This window comes from Passer domesticus, chromosome 1 (genome assembly GCF_036417665.1).
Source record: "Passer domesticus isolate bPasDom1 chromosome 1, bPasDom1.hap1, whole genome shotgun sequence".
NCBI lineage: Eukaryota > Metazoa > Chordata > Aves > Passeriformes > Passeridae > Passer > Passer domesticus.
Window position 1 is genome coordinate 132151507 of NC_087474.1, and position 21367 is coordinate 132172873.

Here is a 21367-nt window from a genome sequence, read left to right on the forward strand (position 1 = left end):
AAAGCACCTTTCTGAAGCAAGTCATTGCCAGCAGTTTGCTATTCTGTGCATAGCAAAAAATGTTGGACTCGTAAAACAAAAGTCCCAACTGCTTCCAAAAACACTAGAATCATGGAATATTCTGAATTGCAAAGGACTTGTCAGCATCATCAAATCCAATCAAGGTGTCAACTTGAATAAACCTGTGAAGCACTTTTTTCCCCAATAGTCTCTTCCATAGCCCAAAAATTTTAATTTATTTCTTTGCCCATATTTATTGAATATTATGTTCCAGACACTTTTATTCCCCTGAGCTGATCTGCACATTTGGAAGTACCTCAATTCCGCATTTACAACATGGTTATGGACAGAGTGACTTTAGAGTATCTTATAAACACTTTGGTGACAAATCAGCAAAAGCCAACAAATACCTTGATGAAACACAGCTCATACCCCAGAGTTAAATCATTCTCATCATCTATCTAAACACATTTGACCCCAATGTAATACACTAACATATAACATGCCTGTGCTACTTAACAAACAATCCCAAATATTTTTTTGACCCACAGCAAATATTTTACATTTCCATTATTCTAACCATCATTGCTAAACAATGAACTAGGTATTTAAGCAGCGTGGATTTTTATTAAACCACAAAACCAAAACAAAAACTTTTCAATTGAAAGAATAGCCTGTATTTCTCTCAACCAGCCACCAAGGTGGGGGGAGAAAAGGTAAAATTAGGACTACCAGATCATTAGAATCTTTGAGACCTAGAAAACTACATCCAGAACTGCTGCCACCACTCATGAATGTGCCCAAGGTTTTGCTATTGACTGTTTGCTATCCTTAAACAAATCTGTAGTTTGACTGCATACAGCACTCAGGAACAGGCTCTCACCCCATAAACATAACCCAGTGCCAGGGGCTGGCCTGTTACGAGCACCAACATTGCATTTTGCTAGACTGTCTAGTTTCCTGCTGAGAAAAGACAATTGATTAAGGTCCTAGGGCTATCCCAAGTGTTACAGAGAATCCTGATTAATGAGCAGCTCGCTAAAAAATAGACTCTTCCCAAGGAGCTGTCAAGCCCTGAAGAATTGTGACAGCGCTTCTTAGCTCTGCCCTCCACACCTCAGTGAGCCCAAATTGTTCAATTACTCTTGTATATTTTTGGAGGCATGGGAGGTTTTTCCGTCTTTCACAGTGGATCAGTCAAGATGTTTGCTTGTCAAAAAAGAGACTTTCCCTATCCCAGGGTTTTTTGGTTGTTTTTTTTTTTTCAGATAAAGTTATATAAAAATGGCCTTTCTTTCCATTTTGGTCACAGCTGCTGCCTGTGTGCTGAGCAGAGTCTTTGGTAAGGAGCCCACACCCAGAGCTGAGTACAAGTGTCCAGCTAAGACTGACTGGGGCAGGACTGCAGTGCAGGAAAGGGCTGTTTCTCTTTCCCTTGTTTCACCAGTCTGATAGAAGGTGGAGGGACAGACATTTCCCCTCACCACAGGCTGTAACAATGCCAAGCCTACTTTTGTCCATATTAGGTGGCAGGGCAGCTTTGGGGTGATTATATTGGTGAGCAGCTGGTGAGTCTAATAAAATTCATTGCTTCTGGAAGGCCCTTTTGCTAAGGTATAGAGTTGACCAAAGCCAAAATTTTCCTGAGGCCAAGGAAAAACCTAGAAACTTTTAGGATATTGTTAGGACTTATTATAGAGTCATTTTCTGCACAGGATAGAGACAGTCCAGAGCTTTTTTTTATATCAGCAGCAGTCAGATTGTATGACCATATTTGTCCTCTGTCAAAAATCTTCCTGTAGGCAAAATCCAAAGTGTAAAACCCTGCTCCTTAGATAACAGAGAGGAATTGCTGTGGAATGATGTTCATCCAGGGATTCACAATAATGTAACCCTGCCATGTCCTGAAGTGTTTTATGGAAACAGGAAGGTTATTGAGAAATACTGCTTTGGCCTTCATCTCTCTCAGAAGAGGAGGACTGGCTTGCTAACACAGTGAAGTGATAAATGTGAAGTGCATACACCCTAAACTACACAGACGGAGTTTGGATATTGAGTCCTAGTTTAAATAAAATTAAAGAGGAGGTAGTACAACTAGTCCAGCCTATTATAATACTTTTATTTTAAATTAAATATAGGATTCATTGAATTTTTATCTTTATTTAAACTTCTGTTTGCCCTCATTTACTCTCTTGGCAGGATTGGTGGCCTGAGACTTCCTTTTGAAATTAATGGCCTATGGCCATATCCTTCAGAAGATGAAAGATTTTTCTTACTTTGCGACTGAGCACTCAATTCAACTCTGAGTTACACTTGTACAAGTCAATCAGCCTAACAAAGAAAAAAGCATCAACAATGCTTCTAAAACCTTCAGTCTATTTGCTTTTAATATACTGCACTGAAATTATTTCAATATAGGAGAAACTAGAAACCCATGTAGTTATTAGTTATCTGTTCTGAGGTAGCCAATAGTCAATTCTTGGTATATCTAGAGCAGATGGTACGTTTTCCTCCAGATTCTTAAAAACTTTTAAGCTATATGAATGTTTTTAATTGCAACTACACTGTGAAGGCAACTAAAACCAATTGGCTTAAGATGGTCTTTAACCACTCAGAGGAAACAGTTAATGATTTCAGTGTCTTGCATTTTCAGTGTATTTTGGAATAAAGAAAAATCTAAGATAAAGACAAGAATGGATCTCAGCTTACAAAGAGCCCATGATATTTCAAAATACAGGCAAGAAGCCTTGCTGCTGAAATTGGCTCTTTTTGGGATCCAGTACCTGTTTCTGGTGGGCTCTGTTGCTGTGAGAGGCAGGGCTCAGATAGACCACCCACGTCTTACACAACACTGGGAGACTTGGGGGTTCCTTCTAAGAGAAGAAAGAAAACAAGAGAGAGAGAAAATATACAGGGCATATGGTCATGATACTATATTTAAAGAAAAATGAAATAGAAATTTGTCAGCAGCATCAAGGTTGATACATAACACATGCTCCTGTAACAGTAGTAAAATGTGCTTCTTATCTTGATACAAAATGTTTTCGATTTTTTTCTGCAACTGCCAGATGAAAAAATGGTCTCAGGAATCCTTTAGATTTAATCTTAATTGACTTTTATCTGTCTGCTTCTCCTATCCTGTTGTATTTTTTGGTTAGACAACCAAATTTGAAACCAAAACAGATTTGTTTGGAGCCATATTGGCTCTGAGTGGCACAGGGAGGAAAAAAGCACATGCATATTGCGTCAATGATTTCTCATGTACAATGGAAGAATCAAAAAAATGCTTTTCCATAATGGCAAACTGAGTTATTTTCACGCTACCACCCACAATTAACTTACAAAGTTCAACAGTGTTAAAAGAATGGCAAAACAAAGAAGCCGTGTATGCTTTTCACTGCCTCTTTTCCCATAGCAATTATGCAGCCCTGTGAACACTGTTAATATCACCTCTGCTCAGAAGCTACACTCCATGGCTACGGACTGAGATTGCTCTATAATAAAACATCAGGTCCATTACTTGACATTAGAAAGCAATAATTATATCAGTGCATTTGAGCTTCCTTTCCCCTCATAAAGCTACCTTTCTTTAAAGGATTATCCTGACAGACAACACAGCTGCCTTTTTAAAGGGGCAATATAATTAGCTTCCTCCCACCCCACTGCTACTTGTTTCTCTTATCTCTGGGTTGATCTGAGAAATAAGAGCAGTGCAAATGTTTGTTCCAAGAAAGCACAATGGCAGCAGAGGCAAAACTGCTGCCTTGATTTAGTGGGTCAGGAGGGTCCCTGCGGATGCAGGAACCCCAGACACGTAGCCCTGTTGCTAGGGAACTGCATCGATCCTTTCCTGCATCTTCACTGACACCCTCTCTGCTCCACTGTGATTGAGCACCATCCTTTACAGGAGTGGAAGAGTTAGAAGCTTTGGCTTGCCTTTAATATTTATGAAGTAAACGTTTTAACCATTGAAGCTTTAAATGTCTAATGCTGTTTTCTTTTTCCAGAGCAGCAACTTCCTTTGGGAATATTTCCATCACTCTAGTATGGCAAATTACTTGACGTTGGAGGCAGAGAGCTTATTTTCTCTGAACTAAATGCAATCGCAGGAGATTTAAGATGTCCACAAAAATAATTGAAGTATACTTTTCCTCATTCATTTTAATTCTCTCATTATTTCAAGATAATTGACGCTTAAAATGCATCATGCTACAGGCTTAACTGAAAGTCATCAAAATCAGATTGAAAGGTAGATCGGGATATTCTGAATATTTTTATACATGTTAAAAAAATATAAAGCATATGTATAAAAATATTGTGTGTACGTACAGAGAATGCTGTTACAAAGAAAGTATTTACTTAGCCCAGTGGGGCTCTGTCAGAAATGCCCAGTCCCACACCAAGAGGAATGAGGAGAGCAGGTTATAAGTCCTGAGCTGGCTGATTCAGATGTTCATCTCAGATGTGCATACAAAGGGGGAGGTTTGTAACATCCAGCTCTTCAAGAAGGTTCTGCAGTGGGTGTGCTCAGGTGGTGCTGCAGCCCCACCACACTGGCAAGCGCCTGCACTAGAGGACGTGTGGCTGTGCTCCTACATGTCAGACCCATGTGCAGCCCGCAGGCTCCATCCTCAGCATGTCAGCTGTCTCAGGGGAAGGTGGGCCTGCAGACACCTCAGCTGCTGCAGGCAGAGAGCAAACATGCTGTATCAAGCTATATAATTGAAGGAGATGGAGCACCTGAGTCCTGTCCCAACAGATTCCCAGGAAATACGTATTTAGAGAAGGGTGATGCCATGAATCCTCACAGACTGGAAGAGCTATCAAATGGTGTGAAAGATTTCCAAACCACTTCTCTGACAATAGTGGGAAGAAGGTGAAGTTTTCCAGATTAAATATAGAAAAATCTCTATCTGAATTTTAAAAGCCACCTTTAGAGGTGAACAAAACCCACATACCTAAATAAACTCCTGTTGATTTTACATCTATATAAAAATCAATAATTTAAAACATATGTGAGATGATTAAGCTCTTGGCATCCTTCCTATAAATACTCAATACTGGCAGAAACTGTCTAGCAGTAGCCTTAGAAATTGAGATAATTGCTGTAATCAGACACCAGATGCCTGATACCGAGCTGCATAACAGATACCACAGTGACCCGAGGGAAGAAAATGTAGCATAAGGACAAGGTACTTATGTGAGCAGGAACAAATTTATCAGAAGAGCTATGGGGACAGTAGCACCTTCCCTGTCAGCTCCACCCTGTGGGTCATGTACTCTAGTGTCATTATAGGAAATGCTGCTTTCTGCTGTTTTGTTGTTCTAACCATTGGGAATACCACACCCAGCCCTTTCTATTAGGAAGCCCATACCAACAACATCCCCCACTGAAATCCCTGGACACCGATACAGAAAGTTAGGTTTGTAAAAGCTGTGGCTCCCAGACAGCCAGCAACTCACACTGTTTCTGCACATGCAGAAGTTCTTTGATGTTGATATCATGTGGGTGTACACAATAAGATGTGGCTCATAAGCACAAATCTGTATCTTTAGCCTAAATCACTCTGTGTATCCTATGGCTAACCAGATTCCTCTGATTGAAATACAAAGCTAATAAACAAAAGAGTCAATTTTGTTTAAAAAATAAATTATTCAAACTTTTGCTTCTTAAAAGATGTCAGCAAGTTCTAGAGGACATGCCTTCAGTCTTGCTACAGACTTTCTTCTTAAACTAAAATAAATTCTCATTCTTTCCCATTTCAAAGCTAATCTTCTCCCACTCACTCTAATATTCAGTGTTAGTATGTAACAGACCATGAATTAGGAAATGGCTGTTAAGACAGCACCAAAGTTCTTTTTTCTTATGCCCTTGTAAGTAACAATGTTACATAATTTTCTACAGCATATAACATAATGGTCTTCTAACTAAGGTGCTGCTAGCACTCAAACTAGCATTCTTTCCTCATATAGCATTGACATGATAATAGCATAATACTTCAGGCCATTAAGTCTATTGAAAGCAAATTATTGTCATCAAATGTGATAAAACCTAGTTGGATGCATTAACAATCTTACATTCTGCCTTGATAAAACTACTGAAATAGTGATTTCCTCTGCTTAGCCTTGCATTGACAGTTTTTTTATCTGTTTCTTCTTGAAATGTGTTGGTCAAATGTCCTGTCTGAATCTCTGCTCAGGAAACATTTAGGGAAAATTATACCCTAGAACAGAGACTAGATGGAGCTAAAGAATAAAGCAGGTATTTATTAAAAGGCCTCAAATAGATCCACCTTGGGCAGCACAACCCAAAATGGCCACAAAATGGATGACAGGTTACGGGGTCTCACACTTTTATAAGTTCTGGTCCATTTGCATATTGGAGGTAATTGTCCAGTTACAGCTTTAGCCCATGAAGTCCCATCCTTCTTGTTTTTCTCTCTGGTTCACTGTCGTTTATCCTCTTGGGCCTGAGACCTGGGTTGGCTGTCCTTGGGTTCCCAGCTAGAGAAGGAATTGCTTTGTCTCTCTATTCTGTGAAGAGAGCTTACTATCCCCTAATATGAAGCCTAAACTTACACACTAAAGCAGAATAGAATCTGAAAGATATAAAAGCTAAAACCTGAGGCATCGAGGGCAGCAGTGCAATTCTTTGGATCCTAACCTCAAGTCTGGCAAACTCAGGGGGGACCCTGCTGTTAGTTGCCAGGTCTTCAGCTCTCAGTGGGCTATCTCATGCAACTAGTAACAGAGATATGAAAAATTCTACTTCCCCTGAAACCTCCTGACTTCTGCATAGTTGCTATATATAGATCCATGTCCATGATGCATATGTACCTGTATTATACACATTCAGGTATGTACATTACTTATTATCCCATTAATAAACTGAATTCTCATGAATCCCCTCTGGTAGCTAAAAAGTGTTTACACACTGTTGTTTTTGTTTTAATTTCTCTAGTGACTTATTTGGACAAATGTCATAAAAAAGGTTATTATAAATATCTGAGAAACATGTACAAGTTTTAAAGACTACCAATAGGATATGTCTCTTTTATTGCTGAGAATTTTTCCATTTTACTTTTCTTTTTTTAACTTGAAGTGAGTATAGGTGAGAAAAGTGGATCATTTTCCAAAGTGGTTGTAAGTTCTTAGGTATTTTTTAATATCTACTTTCACAGCAGGATGTACCTGTTATCTGACACGTATCTAGGTAGTATGATTTACTTGTAGAAATATAAAAATCCATCATAAAATAAAACTTTGGAGTATACTAGGTTTTTCTCTAAGACAGTGGAGCAAGAAATGGCAGACTTGTCTCTGATGAGTAATCTAGGCACCACTGCATATACAAAAGACATGTAACACCAAGTAAGATCAATTTTAGTAGCTGTGAACCCTGTTTCTATGCACAATCAATTTAGCAAATAGTAACAGTACAGTCTGACACCAATAGGCTTGGCATGACACACAGCTGCTTGTGCAGGTAGATAAATCCATCGTAGCAAACAAGTCTAGGTCACACTTAGGTCTGGCTCTTACAAAAAATTCAGTCACAGATACCTGCCACCCTGCCAGAGTCAAGCACTGTTAGTGTGTATCTATTAAAATAAAGGCAGTTTTCTGCCTCCCCTACAGTGTCAGACTTTGTAGCTGTCCCTGCAAGTGATTAGATTGTTTCTTGATCACAGCAATTAGCTAAGCTGCTCTCCACATCCCTGTCTACTACTCTGTTCTTACTCCAAACTGCACAGTTTCACGGGGGCTGTTGGTGTCAAATGCACTTGGAGTGATGATGCTCACTGCTTAGCATTCAGGGAGGCTAAGCAGTGAGCATCATTCCTCCCTGAAGCCTCTCAGAGAGGAAGCGTGAACTTATCTGGCTGCCTGTCAAAAATGCCGGCCTGGATGGATAGCAACTGCCTGGAACCGTATGGTAAATAAGACCTAAAGCTTCTGCCAAGGGTTTACAGGCTCTAGGCAAACATGGTCGCTCACAGTTGTTACATTTGACAGCTTGTATCCCTCAAGTGATCCCTGTGATTTTTTATCAAAGCTTCATCTTATTTCCACTCCAAGAGTTTAGCTGTTAAATTTTTCTCAGGAAGATGGGGTTTCTTATTCCAGAAGACTTCTTCCTCATGCATGAAATGGGAGAAAGTGGTGACAAGTAATATGACCTCTCATATGAGGTTTCCCTTAAGCACATAACTAACACTTATTTGTTCCCTTTTCCTCCCAAATTCTTCAATGTAAAGCAAGACAGAGAAACAGAAGTAATACAGCCTCTGCAGCTTCTTGCAGCCGTAATGCTGGGCAGAGGTTCAAGTCAATCAGTGTGGGGGTGGAAGGAACAGGACACACAAGCCTTATTCTCTGCTCAGTGCCCTCAGGAGTAAGGTGTTGGTTATGCTTTAAATCTCTACTCTTCTTTTATCCCATTTTACTCATTTTCAGAGACATCTGATTTTAAGAATTTGGAGCTGCCTTCTCTTGGATGTCATTAACATAATTACTTATTTTGTAATTTACTCACTGGATAGGTTAAACATATTCTTGTTCTTTTGTGTATGGAATGAGTTGTGTGTTGCATATCACTAATAAACTTCAGGAGTGAGGAATTTAGTATACAATAGAAAAGAGAGAACTATTCAAATGTATTTCTCAAGTCAACTCATGACTAAGTGCATAGGGAGCTTAATAGTATTGGGATATCAAAGGCTGAAGATTAGCATCTTCTAAGAATGCCCTATGTGTCCACGCAATCACTGGTAAAAGCTTTTGAAAGCCTTTTAATATGACATTGTCCTCCATTTTCTGACAAACTGGAAGCATTACATACAGCTTAATAACAGAAAAAGGGGGAAAACTAATTGACATAGAAAGGTCAAACAATGTAAATGTGATGTTTTCATGATGGGAAATATCTTCATAGTTGAAAAAGAAATGAGGCAGGTTATTGCAGATATTACAAAAAAAGCTCCTGCTGTTAACATTAACATCTGATTTGCCTAATACAGTTCATTACTGTTCAGCATTTCGTCTAAATCATTTTCTTATTAATGCTTAACCGACACCAAATAACTCCCTGGCACTAGCCTTAGACATCTCTATGAATTTTAGTAAATTTATTGTACTTGGTCCTGTTGTAATGAAGCTTCAGTGGATTTATAATAATCAGATACTTAGGATAAGCAGTGAGCATTGAGGAGACTCTTCATTCTTGGGTGAGCACAGTAAAATACCAGAGGTGCACAGGAGACATCCTCAAACTGGACAGATAGTAAGGCTGGGGTGAAGAGATATCCTTTTTCTAATTGTAAAGAGGCACAACTGTGCACATCTGCAAAACTGCTAACTTGAATTCCTCTTGCTAATCCCAAGGATTGTACCAGGACTGATTAGGTCCACCAACTATTCAGACAGCATTTAGTTGAGGAGAAGGCAACCTGTTGTCCTTTTACCATGCTGGACTGCATCCTTCAGCAGGCGACTAGAAAATTTTAGGAACTGCCTTCCTCACTTTGATTTCAAAATATTAGCCAACGGGTTAAAAAAAAAAAAAAAGTTTAAGGCTTCTAAAATTTTGGACTCTAAGAAATAAAGAAATCAGTGTCTCACAAAGAGAAGAGGTGTATTATGGCAAAATCTGTAATATTTAGGTAATCTATTATTCTTCATGGTATTTTGTGGAAAAAGATCATTGAGATTGATTCAACCACTATGACCAGAATGTTTGCTTTTTAATTAACACATTAACTTTGTAAGAAAACTATACTACAGCGCCTTTCTCTTAGCACAGATCATAGTAGTGAGCTGTATCTTTAGGAAACTGTATATTATCTATTCTGAGAAGAAAGGCATGTGTGAATGTGGATTTTTCTTCTAACTTTGGTGTTCAGCTGACTGCACGGCATTTCAAGTAAAATATTATTTTGATTTAATATTCAATATTTTATGCCAGAAAATATCAATGTCACAATCAGTAGCTGAAACTGCTTCTACAATGGGACACACAATATTTCACAGGTGTGAATCTGTGTACTCAGGACTCACCATGGACCATTTAAAATGCTGCTCACAGCGAATACTGATGTACAGTAGATAGTAGCCATGGAAACCAGTCAGACCTTACCTTAATAATATATTTTTTAAAAGAAAACTAGATTTCAAAGGGTGATTTTTCTCTTTCTTTGGGGGCACAGTGCATTATAACATCTAGGAAATTATCCATGAGAGGTTTTTCAAAGCAATTCCATCTTAAAATCCCTTGCAGATGTTGCAGTGCTCATTTCTGCACACTGAAGACCAGGTGTGTTATTAAGGCATGATAAACACACCAAAACCTCCCTGGGGAATGCAATAAGTGAGGAGCAGAATAGGATCACACCCAGGCTGCACTGAGAGGAGGCAGGTCCACTGCTGAAAATTTATTTCCAGCCACTCCTGGAGAGACCAAACAATTGGGGAGGATGTGCTAAGCAACAGGGAAGGCAGGCAGCCAGGCACCTAGAGAATACATGCAGGGCAGGAGAGGAGGGGTGGAGCCCTGGCTCTTGTGGAGACTAGGTGCATGGTGAGAATTAATGCTTGAAGCCTGAGAATAGGGCAGATGGAAGCTCTTGGTAAATACAGGCTTTGCTGAAATTTGCAGTGCGGAAAGTGAAGTTTTCTGGGAGGAAATAGTAATTTAGAAGGTATTTTTAATAGGAAGCAAAAAAGCTTTTTGACAGAACATTGAAATCAGGTACTGAAAAGTGCATTCACAACATATTCTGAGTTGCAAAGGGCCCACAAGGACCATCAAGTCCAATGTTAAGTAAATGGACATTGAACTCACAAACCTTGAGTGCTATTAGCACCAAGCTCTAACCCACTGAGCTAATCTCATCTCCCTACAGGGAGGAAAGCTGTCTGGTCAGTAGTGATCCCTGGGGAGGTATGCTGTTCAGCAGGAATTCTCTAACAACAAAGACTTGGCAGCTCTCTCAGCTGCAAAAATGAGCATGCAGACCTGACTGAAGACACGTTTGCAGCTAAATATACGTTCTGTGGCTGTGAAAAGCATAGGGAAGGAAAGAAAATGGGAGAGAAGCTTCCCCTTCCTTCAGCAGGGAGCCTATTCCTGCCTCTACCCCAGCCTGTGAGGCAGCAGACCTCCACTGTGGCTACTCTGGTGAGAAGCTCTGAAACAGATCCACAGGTAGAAGAAAAAGGAATGGAAAAGGTATCAAATGAAGTGGAAAAATAAATGATGAGCAGAAGCAGAGCTCAAGACATTTTCCATTGCTTTGAAAGGATAATATGCCTCGAGAAGCAGGAAGACATTTTATAGGTGTAAGATTGATTTTTTTTTTTCACTCCTGAAAATTTCTGTATATTCAAGTTTGTCATGCATGTTCACTTTGAAACAGTTTTCCTGTCCCATTAACTGTGCTTTGGTAAGAGCATATGACCTCTGCAACAGACCCTGCTGGACTTCCATGGGCAATTTAAAAAATAATATCCAAATGAGACCTGAAATCACCTCTGTCACATTTTTCATTACTTCCTATGCTAGGAAAAAACAACCAAAACCCAACCAATCTTAATCTTATACCTGCCACATTAGTTAGAAAGTAAAACCACTAGGAAAAAAATATTGGTGTATTGTGGTGCACATGGCATTCACACTATTAATTTCAATTCACCACAAATTTAGCAGGGTGCCAAGCAACATCCTTCAAAGTTTGTGTGACTCTGTAGCAGAAACTGAATTAAGGTCCAAATTTCATAGTATGATAAAAAATAGTTAACTGCAAAGGGTTGACAGATTACTATGCAGTCTTCCCCAAAACCCAAATATCAAGATGATTTACTACAAGATTATTTCCTGTCAAATTAAGGAACATTTTTTTCCAGCCTGGTTGGCAATTTTATAACATTTAGATGACAAGCTAACTGTCTGATCTCAAATTAAATCAGCAGACTTGTGAAATTATAACTGTTCTCTTAAAAAGAATAGTGCATGGAGAGGAAAGAAAAAACAACAGCAACAATTTTAATGACATTTCCATCTAGACTCTGAAAGTATTCCCTGGTAAGATACTAGTTTACCCTTTCCTGAATACAATGAAACTAAGGGATGTCATCAGAATACCTGAGACTGTTTTTTAGCCTGTGGAAAAACAAAAGCTTGATAGCATTCATATTCCTCAAAGAAATAACTTATCATTGAAAATATTACTCACAATAACCAAAAGCTCAGATGATTAACTTACAGTTCCAAGAACATGTCCTCTGCTGTTAAATATCAATCACAAAGTGCAGTGTGGCCATCAATATTTAAGACCTTCACCACTGGGAAATAGAGCACCACTCGGATACTCTTCCTCAAAATTTATTGTCACATCCCAAAATGATAGATGAGATGTTTTCCAAAGTTTTGTTCCATGGAATTGTTTTGATTGTCTTTTAAGTACATTAAATTCTGTTCTCTAAGGTAGAAACTTTTTGATGATATGGGGGAAAAAAAGGATCTACATTTATGAAACAGCTTTTTTTGCCCCCTCAATGCCAATGTGCTGGAATCAAATTCATGAGGCTCTTGAATCCAGGGCAGGAAGAAACATCTCAAAGGGGCACCACTGTCACCCTTCCCATGTGCTCAGTTTCCCCTGTCCCCATGAATAAGCATTGAATATAGATAATATAATATCTATATAATATATATAGATAACATAATATAATATGAATATAATATAACATTCCCTATGAATATAGATATATTGCTCACTGAAATTGTCTTAAGGGATGATCCAAGCTTCTGGCTTTTCCTGTGTTATTCCTCACTCAGCATGAGCTTCCCCCTCTTGCATGTGTGCTGCAATTGAAAGTAAATTGTAGGTTAACCACAAAAATTGTGTCATTTTGATTTTTTGCTGATAATTTGGTGATACATTCACAAAGATGCCATCTTCCCTTCTGCATCTCATTCAATAAACTTATTTAATGCAGGAAGCTTTTCATTACTTTCTGTGCCAAATGTTAGTCATATTTATTGAGAAATTATAGAACTCCTATAATTTGTCAGAAACTGTGAAATTTAAATATCTGTATAATTTAAAGATCATCATCTTAATGATTTACAGGGACTCTCAGAATGAAGTGAACGTTTATAATGAAAATACCATCCCTTCTCTCTGCTCCCTTTTTTCCCATTCAAGGAACTAAGAACAAGATACCTAGTAGGAAATGCAAAACTTCCTAAGGAGTAAACAGATCCAAAGAGCCTATGGCTTGGTAAAAGTAGAATAGCAAACAGTTAAAAGGTCACGGTTCAGCAATATTACGCTGTACTTAAAAAGGAATTATCTGTATTCATTTCAAATCCCCAAATAAAATTCAACACAGATCCTTCCTTAGTATAGAAGTGTGATATTTTTCTTAAAAACGCAATTTAAACTGCATTTTATATCTATATTTGAAAATTTGCATTGGATATTAAAATGCACAGGCCTTTTTAACATGAAGCAGACTCTAATTTCAGAAGATTGGGAAAAGCTGTTAAAGGTTGATAAGTGAAATGGCTGAGTAAGGAAGGTTTATCCAGAAGAAAACCATATGCTCCAATGACTATAAATCTCATTAAAGAGGTTACAACAACTGTCTTCTTTTGAGCTAGTTTAGCACAGAGGTGGGAGTAACCAAATACTGAAGAAAAGGAACAGCCAGTTTTCCTCTTCTTTTTGTGAATCCTGAGAGCTCCAGTGATGTTACAAGCACATTACAATAAAATTAAAATACCACCAGCGCATAACATAAACCCAGACTGGATAATATATTGACTAAACAAAGCATTTAAAACTAACTTCTTGGCATCCTCTGTTAGATGCAAATAAATAAGGCATAAAAATGCCATTTTTTTCTTTTTCACGGAACTTATTGAAAAATGTACTTTTTCATTTAGCTTGGACCAACTTGTGTGCAACTTTTTGCTTCTTTCAACTCCTGTAATTTGTTGCAGAAAGTTTCAATACATCGCTTTTTACGCCTTCCCTCCACCTTCCCAGTTTAACTTTCTTTTTTTTTATTATCTGAATAGCATAGCTCATTACATATTCAATCAATCAATCAACCAACCAATCTCTTTGGAATTGCCATCCTTTCACCAACATCATTTTTGCACCTGCTCCTGCAGTCTAGTCTATGAAATTTCAGCAAATGTCACTGTCAAAGACCCTCATAACATGCTCATGGCAGGTGTTGTGTGCACTGGTATTAATTAGTCAATACCATTCAGTTTCTTTGTCAGGTGAGCTGTGTTACTTCTTTTCTTTTTTCTTGTATCTGAATCAGTATCTACAATCCCACCATGCTGTGGCTGGTGTTTTCTGCAGAACATCATCAAGACACCAGGTGTAATGACATGTCTCCATCTTTTTTTTGGCAGAGAAGGTTTGGGTTTATGCTTGTTATGCTCTAACGTTTTGGCCAATGAAGTCAGCCCATCCATGCTGCAGATTTCACAGTGTTCTGAGTACAAGGAACCAGAAATTTCAAATCTTCTTGAGAAAGAAAGAAAGCTCCCTATAATTATGTAAACATGTCTGCTCTGCTGTGCTAGTTACAGCTGCACACCACCACATTTTGCAAAATGGTTTATTAGACTCACTTTTATTGCTGCAATTCAATTGGAGATAAATAAGCTTTACTCCCAGCTACAGGATACTGCTCAAATAGCAGACAAAAACTTCATGTATAATTCTCACATTAACACATGTTTTGTGAGGAATTCATGTGCACAGAGAAATTTGGGATCAAAAGAAAGAACGGTTTATGTGCTGGATGTCAGTGGCAGAAACAGGCATATTCAGTCTGTGTGAGGAACTTTTCTAGGAAAAAAAGAAGAATAATTCACACCATTACTGAGCATATTATCTATGAACCTGAGAAACTAAATTTGAACCTTTCTAAACATTTTGTTTCTCAATTACCCCACAGTCAGCAGCCCCTGGGAAACTGAAAACCTGAGCAATTATATCTGAAGAAAAAGGGAAGAAATGGGACTATTCACCCAAAAGTTTGCTCCCAGGTAAATTCAGTCGTCTTTTTCCCATGTGTGCTCAAGTCTAGAGAATTCCACGTTGAGGAGTCAAGTTTCAATGTGCACTTTACCTGCCATCCAGTCCAAGGTTGTCAGTATCTTGAAAGCTATAAATCACATCAATCTTTGGTACAGAATCTGTTCTGTTCTACTTATTGCAGATCTGGCATCATTGCCTCTCTGCCCTGGATGCAAATGTCATCAGCTTCAGGATACCACTTATGCCATCCAATTCCAATCATAAAATTACTGCATGTAGAACTCAGGCATTTCAGGCTTAGAATAAACAAACAAACAAAAAAGCCTATTTTGCACAATTTTCTTTCTTAGAGAATTCTGTATTTGCTACCATGCTTGATCTATACAATACAAATTTAAGCTGGCCTGTGTTTCACCTAAAATCCTAAAATCTAGGATCTGTGATGCTTTGAAGTATCAGTATGACTCCCATATTTGAAATCTTGTTTTCATAATACTTATATATGTTTTTTATAGAGTTATAGTAATAATTTCTCCCTCATGTAATGCAAACAAATTATAATTAACAACAAATAATAATTTAAGCAAGAAAAAAATCTGTGTCCTAATTTATGGTCATGATAAAAGTATTATCATTTTTTTCTTCTAGTGATTTCCCAACCCATGTTGCTTGCAGCTTGAGATCCTTGCTCAGAAACTATTCTGGACTTTAGGCAACCATAGAAATGAATATATTTATTATCTATATGGTTTCATTCAATTCTTCCACACCATCTTGTTAAGTTTCTTCTTAAAAAGCCCTGACATTAAATAGTGACTTTTGTGCATTTCTTAATTCTCCTGACCAACAGTAGATGCAAAGGTTTGTCATGTAAAGATTCTTTTGCCTTTTGATAATTTTATTAATTATAAGTTTAAATAATATAATTATAATAATAGATAATTATTATAATAAACTAATGTTTAAATAATATAAAAAATTATAATGACAAGTTTTAAAGGGAATACACTACTAAAGCCTAACTCTCTTATAAATATTCCTTACCAGACATACATGGTCTTCAATTTCCTTTTACTTACCCCTTTGCAAGAATTTGTAATCAAGAGTCTCTGGAATCTTCCTTCTCATATAACCTGGACATTTTCCAGGTACATCAAAACTGAGCATGTAAAGTCCATTGCTGATATCTTGGAACAGAAGAGGCAGGAATGATAACACTAAGGCAGAAGTACAACATCCTGATTGCAGGTAAAGCATGAACAATGTTGGCAACTAATTGCCATCACTGAGGGAACATTGTAGTCACAGTCTGTTAATTCTCCAATCTGCCATTAGTTACTGAATAGTAGCTAAGAAAGTGTCATCCAGGTAATGAGGAGGACATATAAAGCAGCAGCACACAGAACACATCAAAAGTTATGTCTCCATGCTAATCCTCAGAAGTGATACAAAAAAAGTGGCAGGAGGACATCTTCAACATGGGAACATGATTATGGATTGGTTCTAACTGTGGTCAGAGTATGTCATTAATATCAGTCATGCCTCCAGGTGTACATTATCCCTTTGCTGTTGTGATGTCCTGTGTAACTACAACTCCTTCAATTTGCTCCAGAACCATCTCTTGTCCCTTCTGGCTGCAGTACGTGCAGTTACATGAACTCCCAGCTGCTCTGAGGGGACAGGCAACTCAAAGCCTGAGGAAGAATCAGGATTATCATCTCACCCTCCAGAAAAACTCATCAAGTTATAACTGGAGTACTGCTCAACAAAAATAGTTACCCTCAGATTCAAGATGAACTGCTACACAGTGAGAGCATAAAATTTTCTGTGTAGTGAATTATGAAACACAGATGGATTTTTATCCATTGTCAGTCTTGCACTAGACAAACGCAGGAAGTGACAGGATCAAGTGGTAACGGTTTTAAACTGAGAGTAGAGTTTAGGTTAGATATTGGGAAGGAATTATTTACTCAAAGAGTGGTGAGGTACCGAAACACATAGGCTGGGTAAGATTTGGACTCTTCATCCCTGGGAGTGTTCAAGGCCAGGCTGGATAGGGCTTTAGAGACAACCTGGTCTAGTGGAAGACGTCCCTGCCCAAGGCTGGTGGGTTGGAACTAGACGACCTTTATGGTCCCTTCCAACACAAACCGCTCTGTGATCCATTTTACACTTGGTCATTAAGACAGTGCAGTAACACAGGTTGGTGGTCTGCCTTGCACTGTTAAACATGTAACTATCCACTTTAAAGTTATCACACACTAAAACAATACCCAAAAGCTAAAAGTGTCGAACATGCATTAAAAACTGGGCTCTTAGAGAACTGAAAGATTAGAAGATGAGCTAGAACAGAGGTAGAGGAAAGAAGGAAGAAAGAAGCTGCATTTTAGAATCATGAACTGAGATATATAATGATTAAATGGCAAAAGAGGAATGGAAATAGTAAAAATAATAAGGAAATGAAATGCAGATTAATATTTAGAGATGGGGTGAATTAGTAGGTATTTGCTCTGGACTTTGGAGTAATCTTTTTCACATTAATCAAATGCGAATCATTCAAAAAATTGTCTCATTTTAGTACCACAGTTTCACAAACTTCCTGACCCTCTCAATTTTTTTTTCTGTATTTCTTCTCTGTAGAAATATGCTGCAAAGATATGAAAATGTTTAGGTCTGAAATGTATCCTATTTGTCAAATTAAATTTTTATGAATAAATGTCTTCTTTTGAAAACACTTATGAGCCTTTTCAGGTTTTTATTTCATTTCAGCCACTGGAAATTAATTTCTGAATCTCTCTCAGATATTCCTTATGATGAATGTATAATTTTATAAATAACTGGCCCACTTTACCACGACAAGAACTGTATGTCTGAGAACGGTTTTAACCAGAAGGCTGAGAAGTTCCTTACCTTGACACAACATGTGCTTTACCAGATGTTTTGTAGGGAAGACAACCGTGCTGATAAAAACAAATTGCACTATGAGCGAACTTTTAGTGAACAGATTTGGATTTTACATTACCCTTTGGATGGACTGATTCTATCACTCTCTGGTTGTAAGTAGCTGAATTTGTTTTTCCTTATTGTTGTTGTAATGAGCTGTGCAAGAAATTGTCCACCCACTGCCCCTTCAGTTGTCAAGAACAATAAATGCTTTTGAGTGAAGCATTAGGCAAAAATGCACATACTGATATCTTTATGGAAGGGAAAATATACCCCAATTGCAATTGTTTTTTAAGCTATCCTATTACCTTCAGTTCATGTTAATTAGATCCACAATAAAGTTTTCACTGTGTTGATGAACTGTAGCAAAGAAAGCTCATAAAACCTGGAGAGTTATTTCTGTTTGCTCAGTGCCGTTGGACTGTGTGGCAAATGGGAGTAAGTTCTTACTGAAGCTCTCAGTTACACATATTCCCTGAGAAAATAAAAAGGTTAATTTGATTTCTATTTTCAATTTTCTTCTTTTCCTATATGCAGTGGGCAGCAGCTGTGATCTTGATTAACTGTCTTGCTTTTCATACTATTTTATTAATCAGTAATTTGCTGGTTTAAGTTCCTTCACTAAATTTGCTTTATCAGTGATATTTTTTTTGTCAGTTATTTAACAGTTATTTTAACTTTGATATAATGTAAAAATTATTGATAAGAAATTTGTATTTTGATGACAATATTTCAGTAAAAAGGAATTAATAAATAGCAGAACCTTTATACTACACTATTATGAAGGAATGGAACAATCATTACAGAGCATGATTGCTATAACAATACCTGAACAGTTCTTCTTTATAAATTGTGATAGAAGTGGAGGCAATGGTCTTTGTTTTCTCTTATCTTTTTCCACAGTATCCCAATAACATAGCTGGGAAAGGGAATTGGACATTATTGATGGAAGAGAATTTATATGCAAACGTACTGGAATTTTCCAAGCCACAGGATGAAAAAATATTATAATAGGATAACCTGTGGAAAAGAGGAACCATGTGTTCTGAGTGGTATTGATTTTTTCTTCTTTAGATTGGGTATTGATTGCTCGTGTCTGTCCATTGATTAGTGAAAAAGTCTATTTTTCACTTTCAAGAGAATCATCTTCATTGCTTTGTGCCCTTTATTCCTAGGCAAAATCCCTATGGATGCTACACTTCAGGAATTTTTAGGCATATGTGACCTTTTAATTATTTATGACTTGCATATCTATCAACTGAAATCTCATGGCAGGAAATGAGATTAAATTGCTCTGAAAGAAGAATCAGGTTCTCCAAGTTGTATGTCTGAAGCATGGCATCCAAAGAGAGCCTATTGCTCTGCACAGATATTGCTCTGGCATACTAAAAATAAACTGAAGACTACATGTACAAAATTCTACAGTATTTTTCTTCATTACTCAAAAGACAGGAAATGCCATCATCTTATTTAAGAAAGAGTAGGGGCTGCTCCTCAGGGTTTGGTCTTCTTTCTCACCAGGCAGGCCTGCCTTGGTCTTCCCCAAAGGAACACAGCTGCTTCCCCACCCTGCAGAAGAAATTGCCCGATCTCCTCCTGCAGAGACCTCCCCCAGTGCAGAGATGGCCATCAAGAACACACTCAGACCCTTACAGGAAGTTTTCTGCTGTGTGTACATCATTACATGATTTCAGTATACAAGTCAGAAAACAAGTATTGACTGCTGTTTGGGAATTTATAATTGCAGCTAGCTCTTGGGGCTAGATGTCCTTCATACTTTGTTCATTTGCATTATGTTGCTACAGCAAATACAAAAGCCAGCTAAGCCTACAATGTACTCACACTCTATAGAGGCACAAAGGCTAGTTGATAAAAATGAGGACTGTGGAGTGGGAAGAGTGTTCTTGGTTGTTTTGTTGGGGTTTTTCAATTCCTCTCTAAGAGTCTTATGGCTTTATCTTCAGTCCTACACGTTCAATATTTATTTTATAGAAGAAATGAAAGAAAATTTAACATTGCTAATGTGTTTTTGACTTCACAAATGTATTTGAAACATAACAAAACCCCTTGCTTTCAAATATGTTTTCTCCAAAGCCAGGAATAGGTTTTAATGGCTCAGAAAGAATATCATAAATACAGCATCATCAAACCTAATCTACCATGAGAAGAATAGTAATGTCAAATGGCCTCTCCTACAGAAATGTATTTTAATTAATTACCTAATTTGTTGGAGCATTTGTAATATATATTTAATGACACTACAGTCTGGCACAGCCTTCCAGACAGTGTTCTGAGGAAACATGATCTAAGCATAGCCTCAAGCTGATATTATCAAATAACTCACCATGCTGTGTAAAAAAAATCCAGATAAAACAAGCAGCTAATGTTTCAGCTTACAGGGCCTCAGGAAAGCCTGTTTTCACCCTAGCCTTTCTCTCTGGCAGCTCCATCACCTCTGCCTTAATATCTGGAATGTGCAGTAAATAAATATTCAGCACTGGCCTGGTTGTAGTTAGCACCAAGCAAACAATAGCCCATTACTATATATCACACTCCAATTACTAAAGATCTTGCCATGTGTCTAATAGTCTGATATAAACAGTCCATTAAGCTTTCTAATGGTGGTGTTAAATAAAGGGTGAACAAATAGTACTAGAACAGTTAGAAGCCCCTGGGCAGCTTTGCATCTTCCCATGCCACTCCTTTAATGAGATTATGTTATTGCTTTGGTTGGCAGAAACTCATTTGAAGGTTTCCAGTTCTCCTGCCCTTTTGTGTTGAACTGACAAGGCAGATGTATCTAAATATTTACCCTTTGGTCCATTTTCTTCAACAGAGTAAAGTTCTTGCCCTTTATTCCCACTTACGTCACTGCCTCTTTTTGCCAGACAGAGCAATGTCTCTCTCCTGATCAAGCAGGGAATCTCTGGTACAGACCCTCCCTGGAATCTAATGCAGCCCATGAATCTCTCAGCATCTTGAGAGAAAGCATCAGTCATGTAAATGACCCCTGCATCAGTGTTCTGGCAAGGCATTGTAAGAGCTTATTCAATTATGGTACAACATTTTTTCCAATTAGGGGAATGTCCATTATTTTTCTTTATTTTGATTAAAAATAGTAGAGCCTTTCAAAGTAAGAATAACTACCAAAAAAAGCTACTTAAGACTTGGAAATGTAAATTCAAAAGACAATATATCAGAAATAATAAGTAAAATAATTTAATAACAATTTAATAATTTAATAACAAGTAAAATAATTGAAGAAGTATTAGTCTAGAATAAAAATGTTTACAGAACTCTAAAACTAAGTTTCCTTTATAAAGGCTATAGCATAGTTGGTGTGTGTTATACAGAGTATT

The 21367-nt window shown here is 37.7% G+C and overlaps 2 long non-coding RNA genes across 3 annotated transcripts in view; one reads left to right on the forward strand and one right to left on the reverse strand.

Moving 5' to 3' along the window:
* Positions 1–21367, reverse strand: part of LOC135281242 (uncharacterized) — a 210084-nt gene that overhangs the window by 81097 nt on the left and 107620 nt on the right. The window lies entirely within an intron of this gene.
* Positions 14989–20297, forward strand: LOC135289597 (uncharacterized). Its single transcript, XR_010352361.1, has 5 exons — positions 14989–15073; positions 16214–16313; positions 18001–18121; positions 18912–19060; positions 19530–20297. It is a non-coding gene; the product is annotated as an uncharacterized LOC135289597 (long non-coding RNA).